This window comes from Solea solea, chromosome 17 (genome assembly GCF_958295425.1).
Source record: "Solea solea chromosome 17, fSolSol10.1, whole genome shotgun sequence".
In the NCBI taxonomy this organism is placed as follows: Eukaryota; Metazoa; Chordata; class Actinopteri; order Pleuronectiformes; family Soleidae; genus Solea; species Solea solea.
This window is the reverse complement of record NC_081150.1, coordinates 22049691-22056912: the sequence shown is the minus strand read 5'-3', so window position 1 is coordinate 22056912 and position 7222 is coordinate 22049691. Positions and strand designations below refer to the sequence as shown.

Genomic DNA, 7222 nt, shown 5'->3' with positions numbered 1-7222 from the left:
GCCGGCGCTCCGCGCTCTCCGCAGCTGGCCCTGCCCTCCCGGGCAGAACGGAGCGCTTCGCTGCCTCCATGTACCAGAAGGTGTATAAATCAGCAGCCCAGTCAGTGAAAAACTTAAATGTTGTCACCCTGCTGATGGCCTACCAGGCTGAGCTTTTCCAGGAAATGGGTCTCCTCCTGGATAAGGGCTCTCCGAGTCCGAAGGTTTGGGAGGAAATATGTGTCGTCACGGATCTCACCCTCCGTGTTTCCAGAGGTGCGGTCCAGGGCTGCGGCCGCGTCATGGGGCTCGCAGTGGCAGGGGAGAGAGCGCTCTGGCTGAACCTTTCCAGCCTGCCTGACCAGGACAAACAGGTCATAATTGACGCTCCTTTCGACCCGTCCAGGGCTAAGGGCTTGTTTGGTGAGGCTGTCACGGCCATGCAACAAACCAGTGACCTTAGGAAGAAGCAGGGTGAAGCCTTCGACCTCTGCCTTCCACGTAAAGTCGCTCCTCGCCCCGCACCGCCACCACGTCACGGGTTTGCGGCTGCAGCGAGAGGACGCGGCAGCGGTTATAATGAGCCCAAGCCGCGAGCGTCTGAGCAGTCGTCGTCTCAACAACGCGGAGCGCAGACCCAGAGACGCTGGCCCAGAAAATCATTCGCCGCTGTAGCCGCCGCTCCAGGCGCCGTGCCGAACCGCCCGTCCCACCCCCCGGACGGAAAGAAAAAGCGGTCGGCATAGGTGCTGTGGTTCGTGGGGACAGAAGCTCAGCAGTCAGCACTCACAGAGATCTCTGCTCTGAGCCCCCCCGGAACAGACCGGTTGTTTCCCTCTCCTCCCAAGAGAAGGAGGATGGACATGTTGGACCAATGTTCCGGTCAGCGCTGTGTGATGGCCCCGTTTGGTCATTCCGTTCACAGACCGAAGCAAGCACTCGTTCCCCCAGTGCAGAGTTTGTATCCCCCCCCCTCAAGTTCAGAGGGTAGAGGGAAAACGTGCTATGTTCACACCAAGCACTTCACATGGTTTTTTAATAAACACGCTGTTGCATCCAGGCTTATTCACAAAGCCGAGGGCGAAGCAAAAACAAAACAAAACAAAAAACCAAGAGGTGCAGGACAGTCTGTCGCCACCAGAGGGTGCAACTGGTCCGTTAAGCTTCAGGCCCCCTGGTCCTCTCGCTGTCAGAGCGGAGGTTTGGCGCGCATGCGCAGTCAACCCCTGGGTGTTTACAACCGTTGTCAGGGGTTACAGGCTGCAGTTTGCGATGAAGCCGCCTCGCTTCAACGGGGTGCTGACGACAGAAGCTTCTGGGGAAGCCGCGGAGGCTTTAGAGAGCGAAATATCTTCTCTATTAAGCCGAGGGGCGGTTCGCATTGTACCGGAGGAGGAGAGAAATCAGGGTTTTTACTCCCGTTATTTTCTCATCCCAAAGAAAGGCGGTTCGCTACGTCCGATCCTGGATCTGCGTTGCCTCAATCTACACCTTCGAAAATACAAGTTCAAAATGCTCACACACAATGTTCTGTTCCGATCCATCAGACCAGGCGATTGGTTCACTTCTGTGGATCTGCAGGACGCTTATTTTCATATAAGCATATATCCAGCACACAGGAAATATCTCAGGTTTGCTTTCAGGGGAGCAGCCTACGAGTACCAGACCCTGCCTTTCGGGCTGTCGTTAGCTCCGAGGGTCTTCAGCAAATGTGTGGAAGCAGCTCTGAACCCGGTGCGAGCATCGGGCCTCAGAGTGTTTGCTTATCTGGACGATTTTCTCCTTTGCGCTCCCAGCAGGGAGGAGGCGAAGAGGGACACGCAGAGACTGATAGTCAGGCTGAACAGCCTAGGCTTCAGTATAAACCACACAAAGAGTGTTTTGTCTCCCACTCAGAGTATCGAGTATTTGGGTCTCGAAATAAACTCTGTTTCATTTCGGGTTTTTCTGTCTCAGGTTCGGGCGGAAAATTTTCGCCGTCACTTGGCTCTCTTTCAGCGGGGGAATTCAGTGTCATTACGAGACTGTCTCCGGCTGTCAGGGCTGATGGCATCATCAATTTCTGTCGTTCCTCAGGGACTGCTGAAAATGAGGGATTTTCAGCGCTGGGTAACCTCGCTGCGCCTGGACGCACGACGCCATCTCAGACGTATGGTGAGGGTTTCCCCGGAATGCTGCCTAGCTCTCCGTTACTGGAGAGACCCGGGGATATTCACTTCCGGCGTCCCACTGGGAGCCGTAGTGATGAGGAAAACAGTTACGACAGATGCCTCGTTAACGGGTTGGGGAGCGGTTTTCGAGGGGAGGTCAGTGAACGGGACCTGGCCCCCGACGCTTCTCCAGGCACACATAAACTACCTGGAGCTGTTGGCTGTTTTCCTGGCACTCAAACATTTTCTGCCTCTCCTGGGAAGGTGTCATGTGTTGGTCAGAGCGGACAACACAACAGCCGTAGCCTACATAAACAGACAGGGAGGCACGCGCTCTGTGAAGTTACACAGGCTGGCTCAGAGTCTGATATTATGGGGCAGCGAACACCTGTTATCGTTACGCGCGGCGCACGTGCCGGGTGTACTGAACAGCGGAGCGGATTTACTCACCAGAGGGAATCCCCTGTATGGCGAGTGGAGACTGAACCCCGAGGTACTCCACCAGGTATGGGAGAGGTTCGGCCGAGCGTCCGTAGATCTCTTCGCATCGCACGAAAACGCACAGTGTCCCCTGTTTTTCTCGTTAAGAGACCGGGACGCACCGCTGGGTGTGGACGCACTGGCGCACCCGTGGCCAAACGTGCTGCTGTATGCGTTTCCACTCGGCCTCATCACTCCGATTCTGATCAGAGTGAGGGAACAGAAGTTATCACTAATCCTGATAGCTTCTTACTGGCCCAGCAGACCGTGGATGGCGGAGCTGATGCAGCTCGTCCACAGCCAGCCATGGCCGTTGCCGTTACGCACGGACTTGGTGTCACAAGCGCGCGTGCAGATTTTTCATCCACACCCCGAACGGCTGGCTCTCTGGGCTTGGCACGTGAGAGGGTGAATTTACACGAGTCTGGTCTCCCATCTAGGGTGATTGAGACTATTCAATGCGCAAGGGCGCCATCCACGCGATCATTATATGTTAATTAATGGCGCGTGTTTGAACGGTGGTGTGAGGCTAAGCAGATTATTCCGTTTCAGTGCTCGGTCCCAGAGGTGTTATGCTTCCTGCAGGACTTAATGGACGGTGATAAAGCTTTTTCCACCATTAAGGTTTATTTGGCCGCTGTTTCAGCTTGTCATGTGGGGTTTGGAGGTGCACCTGTCGGGCAGCACCCTCTAATTAAGAGGTTCATGCGGGGTGCGCGCCGCCTGCGGCCCGTGCGTAAACCTCTGGTCCCGTCATGGGATTTACCCATGGTTCTGGAGGCGCTCTCAGGGTTGCCCTTCGAGCCGTTACAGTTTGCTGATTTAAAGGTACTCTCCCTTAAAACTATCCTGCTGCTGGCTTTGACATCAGCTAGCAGGATCGGTGAGTTACATGCTTTGTCTGTGCACGACTCATGTATGCGGTTCTCCGCAGATTATGGGAAAGTGATACTACGTCCTAACCCGGCATTTGTGCCTAAGGTTAGTGATTCTGCCTACAGCTGTTCCACACTTGAGCTGCTCGCTTTTCACCCACCGCCGTTTGCAGGAGAGGATGAAAAACGGCTCAATGCTCTGTGTCCTGTGAGAGCTTTACGCATCTACGTGGACAGGACCAAGGGGTTCAGAAAGAGCAACCAGCTTTTCGTGTCCTGGGCTCCTTCTCACAGGGGGAGGGCCCCGACGCGCCAGCGCCTGTCACACTGGGTGGTGGAGGCTATAATCCTGGCTCACGAGAGTCGTGGGTTGCAGCCCCCGGATGGGCTTCGGGCCCACTCCACCAGGGGCATAGCCACCTCATGGGCCGTTTTCAGGGGCGTATCAGTGAGGGATATTTGTGCCGCTGCCAGTTGGGCATCCCCACACACGTTCATTCGGTTTTACAGGCTGGATGTGACCAAGACTTCTCTGGCTCATTCAGTCCTGAGTGTGGGTTCAGGTTGATTGCGTGCTAGCCCATGGGGAGGGTTTAGGGTGTCGACCCACTGCGGGTCGCGGCTTTGAGGGCTTCGGAGCATGCAAATCCGGGAGTGGGCTATATCTCCCATAGTGAGATACCGAGGGAGGTTTGAAAGAGAACGTTAGGTTACTCACGTAACCCCGGTTCTCTGATAACCGAGTGAGGTATCTCACACACACTGCCCTACTTGCATAGGTGGGGTGGAAGAAATACGCTTGAGAATGGCGGGAGCGCAGGACGCTTATAAGGGGGGCGAGCTGGCCCGTGCATCTCGAGCTGATTGGTCTGTCATATGACAGACGTGGTGTCATTGGAGCTTCCATGATCGGTCACGCAGAGGGCGTTTCCCATAGTGAGATACCTCACTCGGTTATCAGAGAACCGGGGTTACGTGAGTAACCTAACGTTTGTGTGCCTCAGTGACCTTAAGAGCTATACCAGCAGGAGCTTAGTCTTCAGGTGGGACACCCAAGTTGGACAGGTCTGAAGGTAGAGGCCTGACAAAGTGCAATCCACTTCTTTAGGTTGGGGTTGGACACATAGACCCCTTTCAATGAAGAAAGCATCGTTACTATAAGCACAGAAAAAAAAGTGCTGGAGCATGATGTGTACACATGATGCCCCCTTCACATTTCTGACTGCCCCCTCATATATGCCTGCCTAGAACCGGCCCTGACTACAAGTATACTTATTTTATACTAAAACTGAGGCAGTGTACTTGAAGTTTACTTTTTATATACTATATATACGAAAGTATAGTGAAGTATACTTGGCTTATCCTGAAAAGTATAAAGAATAGTCTAAGACTAAGTACATTAATACTAAGACTTACAATTACACTTTAATACTAAAGCTTATACTAGTACTTTAGTATACGTTTTACTTCTTTCTGCCACAAAGTACTAATACTTAGTATATCTTGATCCAAGTACAGAAATAAGGTCAAGTCATTGACCCCTACATTTACATGGCCGTGGCTCATCTTTAAAAGTTTACAGTAAATAGTATGTGTGCTCAATTGCATTATCTTTATGTACCTTAAAAACATACACCAGAACCGAGAAACATTTGACTTGAGTTTATTGATCAAGTTCTAGTCCCTTTCATAAGGGTTTGGCAATGGTGTTATGTACACAGCATTATCTGTTTCAACAAGAACACATTTTGTTTTAATCATGTCAGGCCAGACAGCATTAACAGTTTCAGTTTTTTTAACCTCATATATGAAAGTACTTTGTACATTGATCTGTGAATCTTTACATACAGGCCTGTCTGATTTAGTAAGTACCTCAACTAAAACACAACACAGTTTGGCACATGAACAAATTGCAGACATTTGATGTGAACATGTTTGTTTAAAAATAATCAAGTCTTTAATTAAAAAAAATGTTCCATCTTTCAAGGATACAGCACTGTTGTATCTCTTATTTAGTCTAACATAGTTTTGACTGTGATACAGAACTCCATCGACCAAAAAGCGGTTTTAAGACCAGTAGCAGTCGCTTAGATTTCCACACAGCTTTGCAATGGCAAGCCTATATGAAATTTGAATACTTTTTTGCACTGGGGGATGACCAAAACCTCTGACACTTTCATTTAGTATTTTACAATTTGCTGTTTTTCTTTTACTAAAGTAAAGTTCTTCAACAAAAGATTGAACCTTTTCATGTTCTGGGTGGATAGTGTTCTTGGCCCTTTCTGGCAACTCTCTCCACAACAGAAATGTTCTGACTATTTGTGAGGGGACATACTGTGTTCCATGAAAATACTTCATGAGAGTGCCCATATTGGATTCAAATGAAAAGGTTGATGTAGCCCATAATGGCCCCCAGTGTTTGACACCTTGAGCAGTGTGTGTTAGCGAGTGTATATTAAAGGTCATGTTGTTTTTTCCCATACAGTCTTTGGAACACAATGACAAATTTCTTTAGAGCTAGCTCTGCTATCAGGATGCTTTCGGTTTTTATGGTATCCTGCAAAAGTGTATATATGCCAAACACCAGTAGTAACAAATGGTTCCAAAATCTTGCAGGGAGTATGACTTTCAGTACAGGTAGAGAATAGAAAAGGAGAAATGCTCGCCACTCTGAAGCTTTCCAGAACTTCCTTTCAGTCAATGACCTTGGTGTCCTAGTAATCTCAACCGGTGGTTTGATTTTTAGAAGTCTGCTATCAACTTCACCAATCTCTTTACCCATGTACCAGGGGGAATCACTGTTTTTTGTATCAAACCACAGTGTAGAGAGTTGCCGAGTGACTCCAAGGCACACATTGTGTTGATATTCAGGAATAAATCCATTTATCATTTGGAAGTGTTGAAGCCGCATTAAAGGAGATGGCCCTTTGACTCCATACACTGGCTCATCAGTTGTACCTGACATTGCATGACTGAAATGATCCCTCTCATTTCTAAGTGGGGGTTCAGGTTGTTCGTATGGATACGATTTACCACCTCTGTGCAAGCAAAAATCACAGCCGTAAAAACCATTGAACTGTTTTGTGTTGCGAAGCAATGGACGAGCCACAGAATCAGAGCTACAAATCAGCACAAACACTTTGGAAACATGACCATGTCCTTGTCTGTCTTGCCAGTCCATACCTTCAGTCTCTAATAATGAAGCTTCTTTCACAAATGGTGTCAATAATGTGAACATGGATGGTTTAGTTGGCCCAAACCATAATGCTGACATCAAAATGTGCCTTTTTCTCATTTCTGGTTCCAGTTCAATTATCTGGCACTGAATTGGCCAAATGCTGCATTTAGAGCTTTTAAACACTGGTGCACCATCACAATTCCAAATCAGAGTCAAATCATCTTTTCCAAGAATTCCACTGCCACACATTTTTTGATACTCTCCACCAGACTGTATGTCAGTTAAAACACCAAAGGATCTACTTTTTTTAGTAAGACTGACATCATGTTCCTGCAGAAGTTGTTTAATCTGTGCGTGAAGGGGAATTACAATAAAGTAGAAACCCTTTTTTACAAGGGTACAATGAGAGGGACAGTCTGCACTAATGCCAAGGTATGCTAAACATTTTTCACAATAAAAGTGAACTTCAGACTGTGATGAACTTCCAAATTCTTTGTGGAAAAGGTAATGTGAGGGTGGAACCAGACCTGGAAACATCAGGTTGAACAGTTCCAGTAAAT

General features: G+C 48.9%; 1 pseudogene; it reads left to right on the top strand.

The window, feature by feature from the left end:
- Positions 1-1251: 1251 nt before the first annotated feature.
- LOC131444096 (uncharacterized) lies at positions 1252-4156 on the top strand (annotated as a pseudogene).
- Positions 4157-7222: the final 3066 nt, after the last annotated feature.